The sequence below is a fragment of the Lathyrus oleraceus genome, chromosome 7 (genome assembly GCF_024323335.1).
Source record: "Lathyrus oleraceus cultivar Zhongwan6 chromosome 7, CAAS_Psat_ZW6_1.0, whole genome shotgun sequence".
NCBI lineage: Eukaryota > Viridiplantae > Streptophyta > Magnoliopsida > Fabales > Fabaceae > Lathyrus > Lathyrus oleraceus.
In genome coordinates this window covers 387,565,044-387,590,718 of record NC_066585.1, presented here as the reverse complement: position 1 = coordinate 387,590,718, position 25,675 = coordinate 387,565,044, and positions in this window count along the sequence as shown.

Below are 25,675 nucleotides of genomic sequence, written 5' to 3'. Positions count from 1 at the left end.
TGGTCAGCATCTGAAGTTTCGACATCCTCACCTTGGAGGTACCTTCATGAGTTGTTTTAAGGGTATCCCAAACTTCTTTAACCAGCTCACAGTGATGCACTAGTCTGAAGATGTTCTTATTTATCCCATTGAACAGTGCATTCAAGGCTTTAGAGTTTCCAAGGGCTAATGCCTCTTGCTCCATGTCCCACTCTTCTTCAGGAATTTGCATAATGATTCCATCTTTACCTGTCTTCGTTGGATGTTCCCATCCCTTGTTGACAGCTCTCCAGACCTTGCTATCCAGAGACCTCAAGAAGGCTATCATACGAGGTTTCCAGTCAGCATAGTTAGAACCATCCAGCATGGGTGGTCTATTTGAGAATCCTACATCCTTGTCCATGGTACTCGAAAATAATGTCCCTAGATCTCACCCAGAACTTAACAGGCAGGGTGCCTGCTCTGATCCCAATTATGATTCTAGTTAACAGTCTTTCGATGTCACACTGGATGTTATGACATCCAATTCTGCACAGACAAGAATGATGTAGAACTTAAATGTAAAGTGCAGTAAATAACACAAAGAATTGTTTACCCAGTTCGGTGACAAACACACCTACGTCTGGGGGCTACCAAGCCAGGGAGGAAATCCACTATTAGCAGTATTAATTCAGGCCTTAAACCAACTGTTTAATCCTATCACTTAATACCTACCCAATGCAATTTCAATCTTAAACTAAGACCAGAGTTCCTACTCACTTCCCCTCAATCACCACATTGATTACAACCTTTATTTAGTTTAAAGTTAATGGCAAAGTTACACTTCAAACAACTCTTGATTGTGCTTAACAACTTTAATCAAGAAACACAACACTCACACTTAAAAGCTTAGAGTGACACAACACTTACAACTCAATGAACACCCTAGTCCAATGCAATCATCTATGTGATAATTGCTTGGCTCACAAGTTAAACCTAATACAAGACACAAATAAAATATAGCCGTGAAATATATTGATATAATAAATGCTTCACGTTTAAAACCCCTGAGTTGCTGAAAGTAGGATTGCCATCCTTTTATATTGCAGCACTTGGGCCTTGTACTTGTATTTCCTAAAATTAAGGTTAAGCAAGTTAACCTAATTTCCACATATTAGGGTGCTACCAAATAAGCTATATGTTAGGCCTCTTAATTGTAGCTCAGTTGTTAGTGTCCTGGATTTTAGCTCAGCTGTTAGATTCCTGAAAAATAGCCTGAGAAAAATACTGAAACAGAAAAACTTACTAGCCTACACTTTAGCATATGCTGTCAAGAATGAATGTCATAATATTCAGTTTGACGTCCAGAACATAGGCCATATGCTAGGTCTGTTATTCTCCTGAAAAACAGACTGAAATAAATACTGAACTGTAGTAGAAAAACTAACCTACCTATAATTCAGTATCTGCTGTCAAAGGATGAATGTCATAACATTCAGTTTGACATTCAGACAATAGGCTATGTGCCAGGTCTGTTATTCTCCTGAAAACAGACTGAACGAAATACTGAACTGTAGCAAAAAAACCAACCTGCCTATAATTCAGTATCTGCTGTCAAGGATGAATGTCATAACATTCAGTTTGGAATTCAGACAATAGGCTATGTGCCAGGTCTGTTACTCTCCTGGAAAACAGACTGAACTAAATACTGAGCTATAACAGAAAACCAACTATTCTATAGTTCAGTATCTGCTGTCAGGGATGAATGTCATAACATCCAGTTTGACATTCAGTAAATCCTGTATTAGCTAATCCTGCAGCATACTACTCAAGCATGTCATGACACCAGTCAAGAGATCAGAGTACAGTTAGTGTTTTAACATAAAATGAAGCCAATCAAAAACATCTACACAATGTCCCAGACATCTCCCCTGCAAAAAGGCAGGCTGTTCAGAAGTCTCTTGGCAAGACTGCTGCTGTGCACCTAGACAATATCTCCTTTCATTTAGAGGATGGTGTAGCAAAATGGAAATTTATCATTCAGAGGAGAGTAGCTATTGAAAGAGAGCTTGGAAAAGAGGCTGTAGAGGTAAAGGAAGTAATTGAGTTGATAAAAAATGCTGGACTAATGAAGACTGTGGTAGCTCTACCCCAATGTTATGAGGGGTTGGTAAAAGAGTTTATTGTTAATATCCCTGAGGATATTTATGAAAAGAGCAGCAGGGAGTTCTGCAAGGTGTTTGTAAGGGGAAAATGTGTGAAATTCTCACCAAGTATTATCAACAAGTTCATAGGAAGAGGAACTGATGGAGGAGTGGACCTAGAGACTACAGACAATGAGGTCTATAGGGTTATCACAGCTGGCAAAGTTAAGGAATGGCCTAGTAGGAATCACTTATCAGCTGGGAAGCTCACTGTTAAATATGCCATCTTACACAAGATTGTTTCATCTAATTGGGTGCCTACTAATCATGTCTCTACCATCTCCATTAGTCTTGGAAGAATCATTCATGCAATTGGAACAAGGGTTAACTATGATTTTGGCAAGTTCATATTTGATCAAACCATCAGACATGCTTCTACAAATGTTGTGAAGTTACCCATTGCCTTCCCCTCCCTTATTTGTGGCATTATCCTGAGCCAACAACCAAGCATCCTGAGTACAAGTGACATTCCAAGTAGGAGAAAGTCCTCTCTATCCATTCATTATAAGTTGTTTGAGGGAAGTCATGTCAATGATGTCATGACATCTGCCAGAAGGGAGCCTACATCTCAAGGGAGCTTGGTTGATCAACTAAAAGAAACCTGCAAGGAATTGGATAATGGTATAAGGGTGGCCGAGGCTAGAAAAGAAGCTTTAGAAGTTCTTATATGTAGCCTGAAAAAGGAAGAAGTAGAGAAGGCTGGTAAGGATTCAAATGCAAGATCAAAATCCCAATCCAGTGGCAGCTCTGGAAGCTCTGAAGACTCTGAAGGTGAAGGTGAAGATACAGGTGAAGGTGAAGGTGATACTTCTTCTTTTGATTAATGGTTCCTGCCTATGTTGAAGACTGGTAAGGTGAAGTCTGTGAGGTGTGCTGGAAAGTTTGATGGAAGTTGGTGTGCTGTTTAGAAGGCTGATGTTTTTATTGTTTTTTTGGAAAATGAATTTTATGGAAGTCCTCATTGATGCCTGTTGTGTAATATTTAGGGCTCTTAAAGAGTTCCTTGTATTTGTTCATTATCTCAGCTATCACAACTGTGTATAATGTTGGTTTGTACTTCCTGAATATTATGTTTTAACATGCTTAATGTTATAACATCAGATCTAACTTTCTCTGCTAGGCTAATAGACATTTATTTTGTCTAATTGGTCACCTTTGGTCAATTTTGACTAAAAAGTGGGAGAAGTGCTGATATGGAAGCTGTTGTAGAAGTTGTGAGATGTATATAGATGGAGGACAACTATTATTAAAGGAAGTGCACAGGTGTTAAAACAGAAAGTTGTTCTGTTTACAGATGTCAAAGAGGATGTCTGACATGGTGCACATGTGGTGTTGTTGAAGCAGATGTCAGAATGACATTCTGGATGGTACAGGTGTTAGAGTTACAGTAGCTATTATGTTCATGAAGACTGTTTGTTGTGTGCACAGATTTAGGGGGAGAAGGAGTACCCTTGTGCATTTGTGTGTCTTACTAGTTGCATCCATAACTAGTAATTTTGTTTCTGTTGCACAGATTTAGGGGGAGGAGAAGTACCCTTGTGCATGTGTGCATTACTAGTAGCCATAACTAGTAATTGTTTAGCTACTGCTGCTGATTAAACTACTGTTATGTTATTTAACTGTTGATAGTTTACCTTGTGAACAAAAAGGACAGATATATGTTTTAGCCAAAATTTGCCAAAGGGGGAGTTTGTTGATTCTAAGTGTTGGCAGCAATTTTGGTAAAACAAAGAGTGTTCACAAGATGTTATGTGTGATGTCTTAACATGAGATATCCTATGTACCTGCTGGAGTTCAAGAACATGTTCATGCAAGATTGTTTTAGAATGCCACATACAATTCCATGGCTTCTGATATTGGATGTACCTACTGGAGCTTAAATGAAAGACATGTTCATGCAGGATTGTTTCAAATGACATACACAAGCTCATGGCATTTGATATGGCTGTATCTGCTGGAACCTATAAAAGGAATTATTGGATAATGCAGGATTTTTCCAGGATGTCAGACCCGATGTCGTGACATCCTGTACACAGAACATTCAGTATGAATGTCTGGTGTTTTGTGATTGCACAATTAATGGCAATCTTTAGATGATTGAAGATATGATTAGCTGGCGCATTCAATCATGGATTACAACCAAATTTACTTATTTTCCAAGGAGATCTAACCAGCTGTTATAAAAAGATTTGATTGGAAAATAGATTTAGGGTTTTCAAGATGTCCAAGCCCAGCTGGATGCTTCTATAAAAAGGGACTTAGAAAACCTGTTTGAACACACAACCAGTACTGAGCGAAATATAGAGAGAGAGCTAGGGTTTGTGTCTGTTTAGTCGTGAGACTTGTAGGTCATTTAAGTCATCCATTGATGATTGAATTGGACTGATTTGTGGTTGTATTTTGTCACTTTAAAGCTGTTAAGCAAGAGTGTGTGTCTTCTTGATCAGAGCTGTGAAGCAAGATCAAGAGTGTGTCTTCTTGATTGAAACTGTGAAGTAAAATCAAGAGCGTGTAATTGAAAAGTATTTTCTTTTCTCAAGGGATTGTTGTTTAAAATCACTGGTGTGTGATTGTAGGGAAGTGAGTGGGTTCTCATATCTAAGAGTGCTTAGGTAGAAATTGCACGGGTAGAGATTCGGTGAGAAAGACTGTAACTTGTTGAAGTGTACGGAGAGTCTTTGAACTAATTCTATTTTAGTGAATTTCCTTCCTGGCTTGGTAGCCCCCAGACATAGGTGTGTTGCACCGAACTGGGTTAACAATTGCTTGTCTTATTTGCTTTACCATTATGTACCTTTATCTTGTGTGTGTTAACAGATATTAGTGTCGTGACATTACCTTCGACATCTTATATCTGATACCAGAATTTCAAACACCAAATGTACACTTATTGGGATTAAAGCGGAGTTTATACTTCCTTAAACGCTGGAATAGCTTCAACAAATGCTTAACATGTTCCTCTTCATCAATGGATTTAGCAATCATGTCGTCAACATAAACCTCAATCTCTTTATGCATCATATCATGAAAAAGAGTAGTCATTGCTCTTTGGTAAGTTGCACTAGCATTCTTCAAACCGAAAGGCATCACTCTATAACAGAATGTTCCCCAAGGTGTAATGAATGTGGTCTTCTCCATATCTTCGGGTGCCATCTTGATCTGATTATATCTGGAAAATCCATCCATAAACGAAAAGACTTTGAATTTAGCTGTATTGTCTACTAACATATCAATGTGTGGTAGAGGGAAATCATCTTTCAGATTGGCTTTATCCGAATCTCTATAATCAACACACATGCGGACTTTTCCATCTTTCTTCGGAACAAGCACAATATTGGGCACCCACTGCGGATACTCAGCGATCACAAGGAAACCAACATCAATATGCTTCTGTACTTATTCTTTGATTTTTACTGCCATATCAGGATGCGTTCTTCTCAACTTCTGCTTGACTGGCGGGCACTCTGGCTTCAACGGTAATCTGTGCTCCACTATCTCAGAATCCAAATCAGGCATGTCTTGATAGGACCAAGCAAACACATCTTAATATTCTCGGAGAAGGTCGATCAACTCCTTCTTCACATCTGGACACAGTCGAGACCCAATCTTGACTTCCTTCACATCATCCTCGGAACCCAAGTTGACTAGCTCAATCTGTTCTTCGAATGGCTGAATGGCTTATCCTTCAGGCTCAAGAAGACAAGATAATTCATCACTCACCTCTTCATCATTTTCCTCCTCAACCTCAAACACAAGGAATTCAAAATTTGGAGAAGGGGAAGAGTCATTGTATTCAATGGGGTTAGAAACCAACCTGCATAATGATTTGATATTTTGATTTTAGAGAAGTGAATTTGTGACCAAATAATATGCAGATGGACAATTATATTGTATATTTATGTTTTTTTGTGATTACCATTTTCAGAATAAAGCAAAAAGTAAAAATAAAACATCATAGATGTGGGTGAATAGAATTATACTTTATTAATGATCAAATTGAAATTGCCCAATTGTATCATACTTGTATATTATCATTTTTCTAACCAAAATAACAAAAATATATCTTTGCATTTGCCTAACCCTTTTGTAGGTAGGGCATGATCACCATTGATCTATCAAGTTCATATCTAGGGTTTAAGACCTTCATGGCTAAAAGCACAACCAAGGAATGATCCAAAATGTCTCTAAGCGTCATATATGAGTCCCAATGATCTTTGCATGTATTTTGATTGATATTTATTCAAGAATTTGGAGTTGGTTTGCTTTGGAAACCCTAGTGTGACTGGGTATCTTGAGTAACTTCTTCAACAAGCTTCCTCATCAATTGATCAAATTTCTCAAGGGACACTTCAAGGTTCATCATCTTATGCATATATGATCCACCATGATCCTAAAAAGTCAAGAGAATTGCAAGTTAGCAAGTTGGTTGATGGTGGTTGGTCAGATGAATTCATCTGATAAAAACTGGGTCTCCCTAGAACCTATCTCCTTCAATTTTCATCATATGAAAATGATTCAAAGAGAAACGTTATGCTACATGACATTCCAAACAACTTTCATGTTGAGGTCTAGAGCTAATTTTGCTTGGAAAGTCATTTTCTATGTTGAAACATTATAGGTCATTTTGTCTAAACCCTAATTTGAAAGTCAACTTTGCAAGGCCATAACTTGCTCAATTTTTATGAGATGAAAGATTTCCAAGTTGCACAAACAAATTTAAGATGTCTAATTCAACTTTTATGTTTGGAGTGAAAGCTAAATCAACTTTTGTGAGCATGTGATATGAGGATACATTATAGGTCATTTTGGACCAATACCATTGAACAAGTGATTTTCCTCAACTTCAAAAATGCATAACTCTCTCATTCGAAATCAAAATGATGTCAAATTGGTGACCATTTTGAAGGTCTTTGAAAGAGATAAAACTTTTATGAAGACACTTTTCTCATTTGGATCTCACAAAAAAAAGTAAGCAAGGTGGAATACTGAAGTATATGACTTGTCACTTAGAATTTTTTTCAACATGTTGATATTTCCAAACTTCCACCTCAAAATTCATCATGATCCAAGTTCCAAATGGAGAAATGTTTAACATAAGAGTTGTTCCTCTTGATCTAAGCTTTCTAAAGAGTCCTAATTCATTCATTTTAGATGAGGTTTTCTAGGGTTGCGCATGGTGTTAACCGGCCTGCATCAATTGGAAAAATCAAAACTTCATATGACCATTTCACTTTGCCTTGCCAATCAAGCTTCATTCAGAGTTCAGCAGTGTTGAATTTGGACATTAGTGAATTTCTTCATGGGCCTGTACACGCCCATGCAAGCATGAACATGACATAGCCAATTTTTGAAGAAATTTCAAGTGTGCAAATAACACTTCAATTTGCTATAAATAGAGACCCTCTGAGCTCATTTGAGAGGATCCTTGCACGCCAGCTTTGCTTCCCCTTTTCAAACCCTCACAATTCAAAGGAAAACCTAATAATTTTCACTTGAAAATTGAGTTTGAATCTCACTGTTTGGTGATTCAAAAACTCCAGGATCCAAAGCTTTGTACCAATCCTAAACCACTTATGCAAGCTATTGGAGCAAGACCAAACATGAATTAAAGCAAGAGAGATCAAGTTTTGCACAACATTGAAGGTATTTTCCAGATTTTATCTTCTCTTTGATTCTCACTCAATTCTCATAAATTCTCTTGGATCTTTGGTTGTCTGAAGTCCTACCAATGTAGGCAAGAAGATTGAGTTGCTTTGAGGTCAAATCGAAGTAACTCAGTTGACACACCTCAAAATTCAACTCCTCATATCTTTCTATATATTTGGAGTTAGTTAAAATTGAGGTTAGATTCATGCTCTACGCCATTTTCTCTTTTAGATCATGTCCTCTTTTTTTATTTTTATCATGGTGATGATTGAACCAGTCCGGCAAGGTTCTCTTGAGAAGGTGACCGACCTTTGGCTCCGGCAGTGAGGTGGCACGGTTCAGAACCATTGATCAATTTCAAATTGTTTTAATCACAAGCGTTGGTTCTGATTACCACTTATGTGGCGCGTTGACTGAGTTCCATCATGGAACGCGCGTTTGTGTCTACTTGATCAACCACCTCAATTAATGAGGGAGATCAAGTGTTCCACGTTTTTTTTTGTATTTTCTGATTTTCATTTTATTCTTTCAATTTTTATTAATTCATATTAATTTTAATATTGATCCAAAAAATATGAGAGTTTCACCAATTTTTTTAAATAAAATCCTCTTTCATATTTTGAATTAAAATTATTTTTTGGATCATTATTAATATTTTTTATGATTTAATTGATTTTGTGATTATTTTTAATTGTTTAAAAATACTTTTAAGTTTCCCAAAATTCTGAAATTTTTTCTCCAAGGTCCTTTGATATTGTTTGACCTATGATAAATCTCATGGCCATTTCTTTGATGTTTTGATGAGGTTTTAGGAAATTTACCAACCATATTTAATTTAATGCATTATTTTTAGTATTTTTAAATTGAAAAAATGCCAAATAATTGTGTTGAGCCATTTTGATTGGTTTTGTAAGTTTGACTTTTGTTATTGGGCCTTGGTCAAAGTTGATTTGAATTTGTTAGATTAAGATCATTGGATTTAGGGGATTGATAGAATGTACATTCCATCTTCCAAAATGAATGAATGATCTTAATTTGGTAAAATTCCTCCTTTGTCCAATTTGAGTTTGATCTATCTCCCCTTCCTCTTCATCTCATTCCCCTTCTTTATGCATTCATGTCATGGACCTATGATATCCCTACATCCTAAGGCTAGTTGATTGCAAAATCAATATAAGTATGGATGAGATTAGGCCACCACTTTTGCATATTCTTTTTTGTGTGTGGTATGTTTCATGAGCATAGTCCATTATACTATGTCTCTAACATGCATTAACACCAAAATTCTATTGTCCGACCTCAAATAGTTGTGACTTCTACATAAGTCCAATTACGATTGCTTAACATAGTGCTAAATTTTGACACAAAAGGCATAGCATTCTTGAAACTTCATCTGATACATCATTGAAGATCCATTTGAGTTCATCTGCAACATGATCATTATGAAGCTATTATTTTGAACCTGTGAGTTATGGCATTGTGGAATTCATCTACTACATGAGCAAACTTAAAGGAGATCATGGAGTTGCTAAGCTTGGATGTGGCTATCTTTATTTGATGCCTTGCTCTTCAAGTTGATATATTGTTCATTATTTGTTGCTTGATTCTAATGTCCAAGGGAATTTTGGTTTCTATGTGACATTCTTGTCCATTGGATTGCAACCCATCGATAAGATCTTTTCAACTCTTAACTTTTAAATTTTTTCTTAAGATTAGTCTATTCATCTCATCCCCACTTCTTTAATTTCAAAATCTATCCCTCCTTCCAAAAATATTCTTTGCTTGTGTTTGTAGATTTTCAATCTTTGACCACTTTTGGAAACTAGAAACTTTGGACTTAAGCCATTGCATTTTCAAACTTTTTTTCCTACTCAAACTTGTAAATAGACTTAACCATACTTGACTTAAAATTTTCAAAAGCCAAAAAGAACTAACTCATTCAAACCATTTTAGGCCTTTGTGCCTTTCAAACTTAATTTTTGTTAAAAGCAATGTATCCACTTTGAAGTTGATACCACGAACTACGAGGTTTTGATCCCTCATTTTTATGTTGGTACGTAGGCACAAGTCCGAAGGTCTTGTCTAACACAAAAATATAATTAATGAATTCTTTTCTCATCCCTCCATTCTATTAGTTTGTAAACATCAATTTGTACAAAAAATACATATGCGCACAAAAAAGGGCTCCCTAGGAGTACCTAAGACACTTTGGGTGCTAACACCTTCCCTCTGTGTAACCAACCCCCTTACCTGTAATCTATGGCATTTTATTAGTTTTGATTTGAAAACTTCTTATTCTTGGGTTTTGTTCGTACTTTTTCCCTTTTCCCTTGGAAATAGTAAAAGCGCGGTGACGACTCTTGTTATTTGATGTCTAGCTTATCCATAGCTTGATGATCATGAATTTACCACTGCAGAAATTAAATGGTGACTCTGCTGGGGAGTAGTCTCCAGTGGGTTTAGCCTACTTTTTTGTGTGTATATAATTGTATAATTGATGTATGTATATTTGTTTGTATGATATAATCTGCTTGTTGTGCTTGGTGATATCTGAGTGGTGAGATAAGTTCTAACCCGAACTTGAGTGCAATTAAGGTAGGAGGATGGTATAGTCATTTTTGACTTGTGTGGAGTAGCCCTTAACAAGTTGGCTTGACACCCACCAGCTCAGTGGAGACCCTTTTGGATTTGGAAATGTCACAAAACTATTTGTGGTTAGGCATTACTATCTCTAATTTGGGGCCCGAGAAGCTTAGGACCGTAGAACATGTACCCCCTCTTGGCCTATTTAGGACGTAGTGTAGATACTGTTTAAGTGTAGACTTGATAACAGTTTTTACACGATACTACACTCAGACGAGTTTCTCTTGAGAATATTATGGGTTGATGAGTCAGTCATCCTAACCTGTAATATCCAATAGATGGAATTAAGACTCTGGGAACTTTTTAGAACATGATCTACAGGTTGTTATCCTTAGTTAACTCCCTTGGGATGGTTCTTACCCATACTCCATGCTCGTGACTTACAACAAACCCTTGATTCTTGGTTGATCCAATCAAGTCTTGTCAATATCAATGGAACTTGGGTGTTGATAAGGTGTAAACCATAATCCACCAAAATGGATGATTGATCTTGACAATGACTTGATTCATCCCTTGACCTTTGTTTGCCTTGAGTGTGATCCCTTACTTGTGATTGTTTCATTCATGCATTCATGCGTATAATAACATTCATCAGACGAAAATTTCAAGGAACTTAAGTATTATTTGTAAACATTTTCAAACCATGGATTATGGACGAAGGAACACTAAGAAGTACAGTTTCAGATGTCCCGACTTGAAAGATTTAAGGAAGCTAGCATCCTTTGTATTAGATCCTTTGGACTTCAAACAACATCATGGGAAGCTTCTGTCTATCTTGTCTGCTGATATAGTGGAAGGACTTTTGAGTGTGTTAGTGCAGTTCTATGATCCTCTCTACCATTGCTTCATTTTTCCTGATTATCAGCTTGTGCCTATGTTGGAGGAGTATTCCCATCTCTTGGGGATACTTGTTTCTAGCAAAGTTCCGTTTAGTGGATTGGAAGAGATTCATAGATCTCATCTTATTGCTGAAGCTCTTCACTTGAAGAAGTTTGAGATAGAGGCTCATTGGGTGAAGAAAGGAGGATTATTTGGGTTGCCATCTGATTTCCTCATTAAGGAAGCTACTGCTTGTGCTCAAGCCATTAGTATAGATGCTTTTGAAGCTATCTTTGTGTTGCTCATATATGGATTAGATTTGTTCCCTAACATTGACGGTTTTGTTGTTGTTAACGCCATTAGAATTTTCTTGATTGGAAATCCTGTGCCTACTTTGTTGGGTGATATGTACTTCTCTTTGCATCTAAGGAATTCTAAGGGTGGTGGAACTATTGTCTGTTGCATTCCTCTTCTGTACAAGTGGTTTATTTCTCACTTGCCTCAGACACCTACTTTTGTGGAGAACAAACAATATATACGGTGGTCTCAGAGACTTATGTCTCTCACTAATGATGATATAGTTTGGTATGATCCTTCTTGGAGCAGTTTGTAGATTATTGATTGTTGTGGTGAATTCTCTAATGTGCCTCACATTGGTACACAAGGAGGAATTAATTACAACCCTGCTTTGACTCGTCGTCAACTTGGGTTCCGCTTGAGAGACAAACCTAATAACATGTTCTTAGAAGGTATTTTATATCAAGAGGGTAAAGATCCCCAACATTTGAAGCAAAAGATTATGTCTGCTTGGCATAATGTGCATAGGAAAGGAAGACCCGAGCTTGGTCCGTGCAATTGTGTAGCTTTGGAAGCTTACACTCTTTGGATGAATAAGAGAGCTTTGGAGTTGAAGATGCATTATCCTTGTGAAAGACCTAAATTTGTGGTTGTGGTTGAGCCATTAACTCTCCCTAACCAAGATGTAGAGGAGTTGGAAGACGCACTCGCCAAGATGAAGCGAGAGAAGGATATGTGGGAAGAACGATTCCATGCTTTGAGAAAAAAGCATGAGGAGTTGCAGCTTGAGTCTAAGGACAAAGATGCACTTATTGAGCTACTTGAAGACCGAGTGACAAAGAGAGAGAGAGAGCCGGAGGTTTCATCTTCTAGCATGCCTCAGCCTTCTGTTGCTTGGAAGAAGATTGTTGACCAGCTTGTCCTCGAGAAGACTCAGATGAAGGCTTCTTTTGAGACCGAGATCCTACGCATTCAAAGGAAATACGCGCCTACAACCATATCTTCTGATGTTGTTAGGGATCCTTATGATGACTAGTCTCCTTTTCTCTTGTATTTTTTATTTGATTTCTGAAATTGTACTCAGTGTAACCCTTCCAATTATATAAATCCAAGAGATTATTTAAAACAAAAACAATAAAGCATTGCATTTCATGCATCATTTGCATAAGTAGGTTTCTCTTTCGCCATATGTCTCATTGGTGTTTCTTCTGTGCTTCAGCCAAGCTGACTCATCGGTACAATACTTGCGCCAATCACTCTAGAATCATGGAACATCTTGAGCAAGAGAATATAGATTTGAAAGAGGAGATCGCCCGCCTGACTGCCATGATGGAGTCAGTTCTAGCTACACAAAGCCAGTCTTCTCCAACGCCTGCAACTCCTCCTCCTCAGAGGACTGTTATTTCAGAGGTGGCTACCTCTACTGTTCCCGCACCTGCTGCACATTTTGGACCTGCCATGCCTATCGGATTCCCATGGGGAATGCCTCCGAACTTCGTTCATGAAGGCTGTCGCAACCTGAAAAATGGAATGCGAAAAAAAACAACCGGCGAAGAAAGACAGGAGAGTCGCCACCGTGCATTATTTATCCCAAAGGAGGGAAAGGAAACGCTCGAAGTAAACCTGGAAAAAGGAAAGGACAAGACAGGGTCTCGCAACCAAATCTTGGTTTCGGGAGTCGATTATGCGAAGGGAAGGTATTAACACCCCTACGCATCCGTAGTACTCTACGGGATCCACTTTTGTAGTTCTTGTCTAAAGGGTGTGGGTTTATCTAATGTGTTATTTACTAAAAAAAAGGGGTCAAAAGAAAATGACTGGCACGGATGTCGCATCCACTACATACGTATCTCATCTGAATATGAGAATCAGAGTCTTTGTAGCTCGGCTACCTAGGGGTTAAGGGTAATTGTGCTCGCTAAGACATCGCGTCTTATGCCTACGTATCTCATCTGGAATGAGAATCAGAGAAAGTCGTAGTTCGGCTAACTACGGGGTTATGGATTGGGTTTTGGACGAACGACGTTACTACGCAGTCTACCGGATGCTCGACCTTTGGAGACTTACTCTCCTGTAGTAGAAGGAGTTAACGTGTTCTTAGGAGAAGAAAAATCAATGAGTTGGTAGGGTTAGGGATGCTCATGCAAAAAGGCAGTCCTTGACGAAGGAACCACGCTACCTGTGGGGATACGAACACATACAAAACAAACATGTATAAAGTAAACGTGTCAACAAGGTAATCAGAATAAATCTCCCAAATGGTATCCCACAAGCAAAGTGGAATATCCAGTGAGCTATCCCCGCAAAAGTCATGTGAGCCTTCACAAAAACTTAACAAAAGGGTTAGTGAAACACGATAAGGATTAGGAGAAAACATGCTATGACAAACGTAAGTCAGATTAGAGCAAAACAGAAAAAAGCAAATGCTATTGTCGCGATCGCTACTGTCTCGCCTAGCGAAGGCTTGGCGAAGCGTCACTGTGTGCTCGCCTAGCGAAGGTGCTAGCGAGCACCTGCGGGTTTTGGATTTTTCATGGATAACAGTATGGTTTCAGAAACCTCAAACCCTGTGGCATACATTTCAGAAATTAAACGATTAAAGATTCAAGGCATTATTTATACATTCATACATAATTATGAACCCGTGGGTAAAAACCTAATGAAATTCATCCATCATACCTCAAACATTCAGAGTATTTAACTTCAGAGCACAAAGGTAATGGGAATAAGGGCAAACCTGATTGGAGAGATCGGTTGAAATCAAATGGCACGGCTAGATTTGTAAACCAATGTTAGGGTTTGCTTGAGCTGAAAGTGTGTGAGTCAGAATGAACCTTTCAGAGTTGCCTGGAGGTTGCTGCAGATTAATTCTCACTCTCTCTGTCTAGGTTTCTCTCCAGGTTTTGTCCAGGGTCTTGTTTCAATGAAAACTCTAGTATTTATAGCCTAATATAGGTAGCTTAGTGGGCTTTTGAGAGAGGTCCAAGTCTGAGATTTTTTTATTTATTTATTTATTTAAATTTTTTTTGTTTTTGTTTTTTTTTTGTTTTTTTTTGTTTTGTTTTTTTTGCATAACACGTGGGCTTCGCCTAGCGAGCATGACAGCTCATGAACAAACCTTTGCTCCTTCAAGATTAACATTTTGACTGACGAATAGACCCCTGTTGGAAGTAACTCAAGTCTTTCCCTTATGTTGACTGATCATCTAAATAGAACCCACAAAGTGTCCTGGATGATGTTCAAGCTTCTTGGAGCTAATCCCGATTGACATGATGAAATGCAATGTATCTAATGTTAAATGACCTAAAAATGAATGCGTGAATAAGGAGGGCAAATTTTGGGGTGTTACAGCTGCCTCTATTCAGTCATCAGCTAACCCGAGCAGGATGAAAGCGAACAGCTTATCAGACAAACAGGGTGAGTTGTGATTGAATACCAAAGACAGACCGAAAATTTGCGCTCCGAGAACACCACAAAAATGATGAAATACACCGCGCTGTTTATTTCTCTTCCGATCCTCTGGCTGAATCTGAATCAGTCTTCTGACTTAATCTGGAGTTTCGATCCTCTGGCTGAATCTATACTCAATTTAGTCCTCTGGTTGGATGTTAATTTTGATCCTCGGACTGGATACGGTTTCAATCTTCTGGCTAGATCTTCTTCGATCTTCTGGCTAGATCTTCTTCGATCTTCTGGCTAGATCTCCTTTGTTTCGATTCTCTGGCTGAATCTATTTTCTTTGATTCTCTGGCTGAATCTACTTCGATCTACTGGCTAGATCTGAATTGTTTCGATTCTCTGGCTGAATCTATTTCCGGTCTTCGGGCTAGACCTGACTTCAATCTTCTGGCTAGATCTTCTGGATAGATCTGAATTGTTTCGATTCTCTGGCTGAATCTATTTCGATCTTCTGGCTAGATCTGAATTGTTTCGATTCTCTGGCTGAATCTATTTTCTTTGATTCTCTGGCTGAATCTATCTATTTTTTGGTCTTCGGGCTAGACCTGACTTTGATCTTCTGGCTAGATCTGGATTGTTTTTATGATAAATTCCCATCATCAGGATCTCGCATCTGGGGCATGCGTTGGTTGACCCTCTTTCGAAATCTACAGTCTTCATGTTAGATATGCAGCTTCGAGAATATCCCACTTTTGGGCTTCGTACATATTCTTCAGGCTAGAACATGTTATAACGACTCTTCGATTAGACTTTGTTTTTTAAATGCGATCCGCGGGCTGGATCCTCTTGTAGGTTGATTTTCTGTTGAGCTGTCAATATATTCCTCCAGCTGGCTTGCTGAATAACACTCGTAGTCGACTCTCTGGCTGAATCTTCGAAATGACCCTCAGGCTGGATCTCTGGAAAATGATTCTCAGGCTGAATCTTCGAAATGACCCTCATGCTGGGTCACACACACACTTGATCCTCTGGCCGAATCTCATGATTTTGGTTGTAAAGTAATTTTTCAGTCTGCTTTGAAGAACCTGTTTATCAGCTTATGTGCATGTTAGATATGCATGCAAATACAAATGCAAATGTTATGCATGGTGCAAAAGAAAAAAGAAATCTGCTTGGGGAAGCAACTCTAGCAGGGAGCGGATCGCTGTATCAATCCTTGAATGCTCTGTGGGGAACGATCCGTCTGCCGGGACCGGGGAGCCACCGAAAATAAATCGGCCTTTTTTGAAAAGTTGACCTTACTGGGGAATTATCAACTATGGAAACTTTGCTTGGCGAGGCTTTGCGAGGAGAGTCTGTGAGGAAAGCACTTCCTGGGGAAATGTCGTAGGAATCGACCTTTGCTGGGGATATGAACATGCTAATCGTCCTCAGGCTGGGGATTAAAACAAATCTGTTAAAAATAATAATCTGCTGGGGACGAGATGAACACTGGGAACATCACCCTCTTGTCTGTTGGGCATGCGACTACTCCGCTGTTGCTGGGAAGATACAGTCTGGCACTGTCGACTCCGCTAGGGATATACAGTCTGGATACTGTCAACTCTACTGGGGATATACAGTCTGGATACTGTCAACTCTACTAGGGAACCTGCTCTGCAGAGGAGAGGCTTTGTCAACCGCTTGGGGGTGAGGATTCATGACTTGGCATCCGGTTCCTATGACCTGTAACCAAAAAATACACGTATGCCCTGGGGAATTACTCGGTTTGAATTCACCGTCCGGGATTAAGCACATTCAAAGCAATTTTGACTGTTTTCCTGCGCAAGTCATCTACAAAAGACACCATTACATTCAAATGCAATATGTTTCCTCAAGAATTCAAACTCTTTCGCAAACAAACTGATAAATTAAAAGTAAAGAGGCTTTTTAACTGAATTATTCGACTTTTGTTGGTTGAAAAATTTGTGCCAGGAATAGGCGGGTACATCAGGAAGCTGATCCCTGGAAAGAGGCGATCACTATAAATTGAACAAGAGAAACTATCCTAATGGCAATGTGGAAACGGGGTCCCACCGAGTTTCGACTCTGTTATGGCTCGTATGTCCTCAAGACGCTCTGCTCATCTTGCTTTCTGAAGTGGATGATTAGTCGATCTTTTACCTTCAAAGATTGCTGGATTGAATGAAACGGTGATATAACACGGATGAACTCAGATCGCAGTTATTCGCTTATTCCCTAACTTTGCGTGGACCGCCCTTTTGGGTTTTCAATCCACCGGGATACCCTTTTTTGCCTGAGCCGCCCTTTCTGGTTTTCGACTCACCGAGTGTACATTTTTTTTTTATATCCCTAATTTTTCCCCGAACCTCTTCATTCTTTTTTTGGTTCGTCGGGATGCCCTTTTTTTGCCTGGACTATTCTTTTTACTGTCCAGCGGGTCTATTTTATGCGAAGTATTTTTTAACTGCGTCTGAGTTGATAGGGGACGGGAAGTCTTCACCATCCATGGTTGTTAGCATCCGAGCTCTGCCAGAGAAAACTCTTTTAACCACGTATGGACCCTCGTTGTTCGGTGTCCATTTGCCCCTGTGTTCTGTGTTGGGAGGAAGAATTCTTTTGAGTACCAATTCATCGACTCGATACTCCCGAGGGCGCACTTTCTGATCAAACGCTCTCTTCGTCCGTCTCTGATATAGCTGGCCATGGCATATAGCTGCTAGTCTCTTTTCCTCAACTAGGCTTAGCTGATTGTATCGAGAATGGACCCATTCTGCTTCGCCCGGCTTCATTGTTGGTGCAGGGAAAAGTTATTCTGGCACAAAATGGCATATGAACCCCCTCCGGTGTGATCAACACTGCACCAACTCCGCGGCCATTGACGTTGACCGCCCCATCAAACATCATAATCCATTTGGATTCAGGGTCAGGCCCCTCCTCCGGGAGTGGTTCCTCGCAATCTTTAGATTTGAGAAACATGATGTCCTCATCAGGAAAGTCGAACCTCATAGGTTGGTAATCATCAATCGGTTGCGCGGCAAGATAGTCTGACAAGACACTTCCTTTGATGGCTTTTTGTGAAGTGTATTGGATGTCATACTCTGTCAGCATCATTTGCCACCTAGCAACCCTACTGGCTTTTCAAAAATATACTTGACTTGATCCATCTTTGATATCAATAGAGTCGTGTGAGTCAACATATACTGTCTTAGTCGGCGAGCAACCCATGCCAAAGCGCGGTAAGTTTTCTCGAGTAGTGAGTATCTTTGTTCACAATCGGTAAACTTTTTGCTAAGGTAGTATATTGCATGCTCTTTTCGACCTGACTCATCATGCTGACCGAGCACACAACCCATTGACCTTTCTAACACAGTCAAGTACATGATCAACGGTCTTTTCCTCTCGGCCTGTAGACTGGCCCCGATCTTGATCTCTTTCTTGTCGTCTTCGGTACCAATGTTGATGGTCTCAACCACCTCTTGATAAGGTGTGATAGCTCGGTCCTCCTGTTTCAACAACCTGGCTAACTCCTCAGGCAATTCACAATCTTCCTCAACCCCTTCTTCGGCTTGATAGATAGGATTGTCGAAGTCATACTTGGCCATAGCAGTGTCGTTAGCAGTGCGATCCGGGTGATCAGTTTTACGAGGTGTTTTTTGGAAAGAAAAACGAAAAAGAAACATTGTCGTTTCTGTAAAAGTAAAAATAATTGAAAGAAAGAGAACACAAAATTGTTTGCAAAAGCTGTCCTTTATTGATGATGAAAATAATTGCGAAATGTAACTAAATGGATGGCCCTACAGATGAGTCATTACACCTTGGTCAAAGTGTAAGACTTTGTTATGCATGTGATAAAAGGAAAACAATAAAAATTACTCCTTCAGTAGAGTAAACCGGACGACTTTTTCAGACAACCAATTGTCGAGCTTTTCTCCTGGGACACACGGGCGAATCCAGCTATCTAAGTCACAGTCGCTGTCAGCCTTGTCTTCATCTACAACATTGACGGTGTGGGGAGAAACCAAACCCCCGCTGGAGAAAGTACCAACTTCATTCTTCTGAGACCCCGGAGTATACCCCAATCCAAACTTGTCTTCTTTTATGATTGTCTCCACAAATTTGCCCCAGCCTTGGGCATTACCAGCCTTAACCACTTCAACAGCTTGCTTGTATGAAGAGATAGAAGTTCCGACCTTCTCAGACTTAGGTGAAAAGACAGTTTCGGGCGCGACCTCACTGATGTTTATGGCTTCGAATCCCTGACACAACATCTCATGCATCTCGCCATCCATCTCAACATTGTAGCACCTCAAATTTGCACCTCCCATTTTTGTATATACATTTTCATGTTTAGGTCATTAACATTAGTGTTGTCCACTGCATAGCATTGCATTGTCCATTGCCCAAGTGCAAGTCCTCAATCAAGACTGGTCAGGAGATCCAGTTGTGCAAGCAAGCAAGTGCATTTCCTATTGAGGAAAAGCCCTAGGGTTGGTTCAACAAGTTCATGTGACCTAGGGATTATTTTTAAGTGGTTTGGCCAAAGGTTGGATGTTCAAAGCTCATCAGTCATTGCACAATGCATCTGAAACCCTAGAAAGTCAACCAAACTCAACTGTGCATGAAATCATGGATTTGAAGGTGGGAGATGGTTAGAGAAGCCTCATTCATGTCCATACAAGTCTCATTTGACATTGCAAACATCAACATTGAAGAATTTGAGGTCAGATGAAAAGTTTCCAAAAATAGTAAGTGACCTGTAATTTGAAACTGCCAAAAATGGAAAGGTCTTCTCCTCAAGATTACAATAACAAGAAGGCTTCAAATTAAATTTTGTCCAACATGAAAGTTGAAGATCTTGCTCTCACCTTTCCAAAAAGTCCAAGAACATGAATTTCTCATGTATGGTTGAAAAGTTATGGATCAATCTTTGCCAAGAAAATTTGAAGTTCAAAAGGGGATAACTTTCACACCATCAGGCCAAATGAGATGGTTCTTTTTGTAACATTTCTATTTTGACATGAGCTATCCAAAGCATACATCAAAAACCCTGCATCTCCATTACAAAATTTTGGCATTTTCATTTGAATTCCATTTGAATTTTGGAGGGAAAAGTCTAATTTGAAAAATAAGCATTGTCCATGCATTCCAACATTGGCATTTGGCTCCAAATTGATTTTTGAGGTGAATTAAGCACAGAATCGTGCACTGTAGCATTGGTTATCACACATTAAGGTGCATTTGCAAATTAGCCATTACACCTTCATTTCATTAATCTCTTTGGCATGGCTTAATCTTGATTAGCAAACATGATTAACAACACATATATAAGGATAATTCTAACATAATTCAGGCTTAACACATCCAAATCTCAGATCTAGATCCATTTTGCATTTTTTTCACAAACTTTTTCTCTCAACTTTTCATCCAAATTCTGCACAAACCTTGCATTGTTCTTCATTGATTCACCATCCACAAGTGTAATTGGACCTTTTGGAAGCAAGAATTCATCATTTTCGAGCAGAATTTGGAACTGTGGAAGCTTAGCATCATTCATGGCAGTTGAAGGTTTCAGCACTATCGAGCACAATTGAGCCTCGATTCTTCATTCATTCACTCACATAAGCATTGAAGAACCTCTGTTTGGACCTTACAGGACTTAAAACAAGCAAACTCACTTCTGCACTTCAATTCAGGTCAGGAATCGATCCTCATAATTCTTGAAATCATGATATGCATGTTATAGATCTTGGAACACTGAGTATGCTGAGCTTTGTCTCGTTGATTTTCATCAAGAATTAAGAAAGTTATTGTGATTTTAAGTTTGATGTGTGAAACTTATTCTGTTCGATCCGTTCATGTTAGTAAGAATTAGGATAAATTGAGTTTAGATTGTTGATGTACGTGCAAAGACGAGTGCAATGATGTATTGTTTGTGAATTTCTGTGACAAATGTTCATGATCTGGAAATTTGGTGAAGAACACGATGAAGGTCTAGGGTTTTTGAGTCCAGAAATGCATTTGATCTCTTGAGCGCGTGTTTGCATGATTTTTGGTGTTCATGCTCATGTATTGGCTGCATGTTTACCAGCGTGTCCATTTGATTGGTTCAGCGCATTCCTCATGGCCACGTAGACTTAAGTGAAACGCAGAGTTTCACTTAAGAGCGCCAAGTTTAAATCCCAACGTGGTTCGATCCTTGGCTCCGGATGTTTTCATTAGGCCATGTGCATTTATTTCATCCATGTTCATGCCATTTCACATGTGATTTTTATTTTTTTCATCCATTTGAAAAATTCATAACTCACTGAATATCAATTCAATTGAGATGGGATTTTTTGCATGATGTTCCTCAAGATGTCTACTATTTTATGGTGATTTTTCCAGAAATTGTGCATGCATGGATTTTAATTTTGCTTAGGGAATGTGTATACATGTGTTTTCTTGACATACTTTGCCATTTTGATTGTGAAATGATGAGTTTTGATCCAATGACTGTGAAACTTTGCATGCTTAAACTAGACACCTTTAGGGGTTTTTAGGTATAGAGTTTGCATTTTTAGCATTTCTGGATGTTGAGATATGATATGATTAAGGTAGGTGTGACAATGTGTGTCACACCATGGATTTCTTGACTTGTCGATTTTATTTTCCATGCCAATTCAATGCCAAATGATGTGAAACTTTGCATGATGCTACTTCTGGATGTTAGGATTGATCATGAATTTTTATGGAAATTTTGAATGCATTTCCAATTTGTTTGAGATTTTCTTTGCTGATTGGTCATTTGTGGACTTTTGATGAGTCATGAACTTAGATGATTTGTGAAATGCTTGATGTTTATCATATGAACTTGAAATTTTGCACATTGATTCTAGACACTTTGAAGTTTATTGTGGCTTTGATTGGATGCATTTATCATGTTTAGATTCTGTTTTAGGCTTGTGAGAAGTTGATGTATGAAATTATGCCCTGATTGAGCTTGTTTGTGCATACCTTGACTTAATGAATTTAATTGCCTTGCTTCTACTTGTCCAAATGCCTTGAATTTTGATGTGATGATCATTTGATGTGTGCTGTTTAGCCATGATTTTTCTTGAGATTTATTGAATCATTTTTGAGTTGATGTGAATTGGTTCATTCTGTTTGCTTCTATGAGCTTTGAACTTGCATGCCTTGCCATGATTGCTTTGTGAAATGATTTTGGTGGATGTTATGGATATGAGACCACTTGGATTTTGTTCCTAATTAGTTTAATTTGATTCATGCCAATTTTCATGTTCTGTTTTGAATTATTTCTCCCTCTTTGACCCTAGGCCATGTCCTAGTGGTTAGTGCTTATGTTTGAGTTGTGTTTTCAGGACAAGAAGCATATGGCCTTGATGAGTGTGATTCATTTGCTCATTTGGATTGATATTTGATTGATGTTGATTAACATTGAGTTGTTTTGTAGGTGGATTAGCTCCTTTGAGTTGAGCTTGTGCTTTGCTTGATGCATTGCTTGTTGTCTGTTTGTACAGTTAACTGTTGACTTTTAGTCTGCCTGTTTGACTTTTTGAGTTGTGTATAGACTGAGTTAGATTGTTTTCAGGTACCTTAGTTGCTATAGTTCATTGTGAACTTGCTTTTGCTGTTGCTTGGTTGCTTAACCAATTTGAGGTATAATGTCTCTGACTCCATGTAGTCTGGAAGACCTGGCCTGTTATTTGGTCAGGCACCTGTCTGAAGTCCTCCTTAAGAGGCAATGCTTGTGTTTGTTTATCTTTGTGCCAAGCAGGAAAAGACCTTTGATAAGGCAATTGGCAGATAAAAGAGATGTGTAGTCCATCTCCTGCTAGTCAGTGTGTCATCCCCTTGCTCACATTACATGTTGATGCATTGTGGATATTAACCCAAGATCCATGTTGAGTCAGTCATAAGTGTAGAAGGGTTCCAAATTTCTGAACCCACACTTTCATCTGTCTAAAAGCTCTCCCAGGCCAGGGATAAGAGCTGTGAGGCACACCCCTCACTTCCCATTTCATCTGCTTCACCCTAACTCTCAATGTTAGGGTTAAGAGCTAACATCACCTGATTCCAGATGGCTTGTGTTTCACAGCCTAACCCTTGCGTGAGCCCACATTCTGTGTATATAGTGTGTGCTATTTGTGATTGTTTGCTTTGCCTGTGCGGTTTAGGATAGATTGCTCCCTGTGCAAGTTAGATAGCAACCTTAACTTAGGGATGATATGTATGATAACATCTAGGCTCGAGTCATAGTCTCCCTAGTTGTGTCTCCCTTTGTATCTAGTTAGGCTAGTCCTTTGTCCCTGCGTAGGGGAACTACGTCGCCCTGATCCTCATACCAGATGAGGTACGTAGGCAAGAGATGAGCAGATCTCTCCGGGCACCCTTTTTCTTTTTGTGTGTGTTTGCTTGACAGTTGCTAGGCTCGAGTGCCAGACTCCTTAGTAACTTGTTGTTTGTTAACCCTTTTTGTGTGTTAGGATATGGATGTAAGACCAGAGATTGGCTGTCTGTATCCTATCGGTGTTTGTTGTGTGGAGTCCGACGTAAGTCCAACAATTGGCAGTTGGTTTCCCGTGTGTGTTTGTTGGTTCGGAGTCTGATATAAGTCCAGCGATTGGCATTCGGTTTCCATGTTTTCCTGTTTGCGTGTGTTTTGTTTCGGCGTGCGTGAGCCGAACTACGGTAGCTCTGATTCTCATTCCAGATGAGATACGTAGGCATAGAATGCGATATCCTAGCGAGCCCTTTCCCCTCTTATCCCACCTGTGTTGTTTTCAGTGTGTGTGTGTGATGTTTGTGAGCAGTTTTAGCAACCTTTCTTCTATTCTTTTGAGCGTGGATCCCGTCGAGTACGACGGATGCGTAGAGGTGCTAATACCTTCCCTTCGCATAACCGACTCCCGATCCCATTCTCTTTGGTCGCGAGACCATGTCTTTTCCAGGTTTACTTCGAGCGTTTCCTTTCCTTCTTTTGGGATAAATAACGCACGGTGGCGGCTCTGTTGTTTTCGCTTCCCGCCGGTTTTTCGCGTAATGTGATAGCTGGCGACTCTGCTGGGGAAGAGAGAAATACATCTCTTGCTGGTCCATCTTCCCTAAGCGAGTCTCTCCTAGCGCTCTCTAGGATAGGGTTTAGGTTGCTTGTGTCGCTCTATTTATGGCATTTATGATTATTATGTTGTATATATGTGCATATCTGTTTGCATGCATCATACTATCATTGTGCTGATCCTGTACAGGTTGGTTCCTCTGTTTGGGGTGGGTGTTCTGAGTGGGGCTAAAACCCAGGCCCGAGTATACACCTAGGATTAGCGTGGTCTCGCGTTTCCTCACTTGCTGTATCAGCATGTTGTTGCGATGTGTCACCACAGCCGGACGAGGTTCATTTGAGAGAGTCCTTTCGTTTGGAGTTATTCCACTCAGGTTGGGTGATCTCATCTGAGCTATTGACTTCGGTGACCGTTCTTTCCCGGATCTTTGGTTCAGATGATCTTAAGAGAGCTACAACGACACACCCGAAAGGGCAAACCCGTTGAGTATCTTCGCCCGATTGTCGAGACCATTGTCCGCCTTAGGATGACCTTGTTAGAGTTCACTTGTGAGGGGAGGGTTTGATTCTTGCAAGTACAGGTTTCTACCAGTGATTCTGTGATGGTGATTATGGTTAAGTCGGATTTATGGATCTTTATTTTGAGACGCCGGAGGTTTGACCCTGGTATTGATCAGAGGGTTCCGTTTATTTCGGATCCCTGGGCTGAATTTGAGGGTACTTGCTCAGATGTTGACTTGGGGTCAGATGACTTTGGGTTTCAGATGAATTTGTGGTTCCAAGTTCAAGCCGAACCTTTGATCCTGTACCGCGAGATGCTCAGCCGACCAGTCATGGCTCCATCATTTGCATCATAGCATGTTTATTTTCAAAAAAAATGTATAATAATGCATGAAAAAAAAATTTAACCTGCATACGCATCACGTACATCATACGCATATCATCTTGCATAACAGGTGTTCTTGCGCACGACTTCTCACTCTGATTCCTGTGTCAGGCAGGATAGCTGATCAAAGACCGCATCGTTATTCAACCAGACTCAATCAACAGTGAAGTATGGAATAAGTTCAGACAGAGTTGGCTGAGATGAGGGCGAACATGGCCCAGTTCATGACAATGATGCAAGGGGTTGCGCAAGGTCAGGAGGAGCTTCGAGCCCTAGTTCAGAGACAAGAGACTATGATTCAGACGTCCAACCGTGCTTCACCTGCTGGCGCACCCGTTCATGAGAATATTGCTGCTGCTCCCGCCAATGACTATGCTGTGGAGGATGAGTTAAGGGGTATAAGGATCAATGGACAACCTCTTGCTGCAGAGACTGTCAATGTCAGAGCTACCCGAGCTCCCGTTCGTCATCCTGCTCCGATTGTTGATAGACAAGAGGACATGTTCACACTGCTGAGTGAAGATGATGAAGTTGCTGGAAGAGTTGAGGATAGGGATCGTAAGGTGGACGCCCTCACTGAGAAGATAAGAGCCATGGAATGTCAGAATTCCCTGGGTTTTGACGTTATAAATATGGGTCTGGTAGAGGGGTTGAGGATTCCCTACAAATTCAAGGCACCCTCTTTCGATAAGTATAACGGTACTTCTTGCCCTCGCACCCACGTGCAGGCTTATTATCGGAAAATCTCTGCTTATACCGATGATG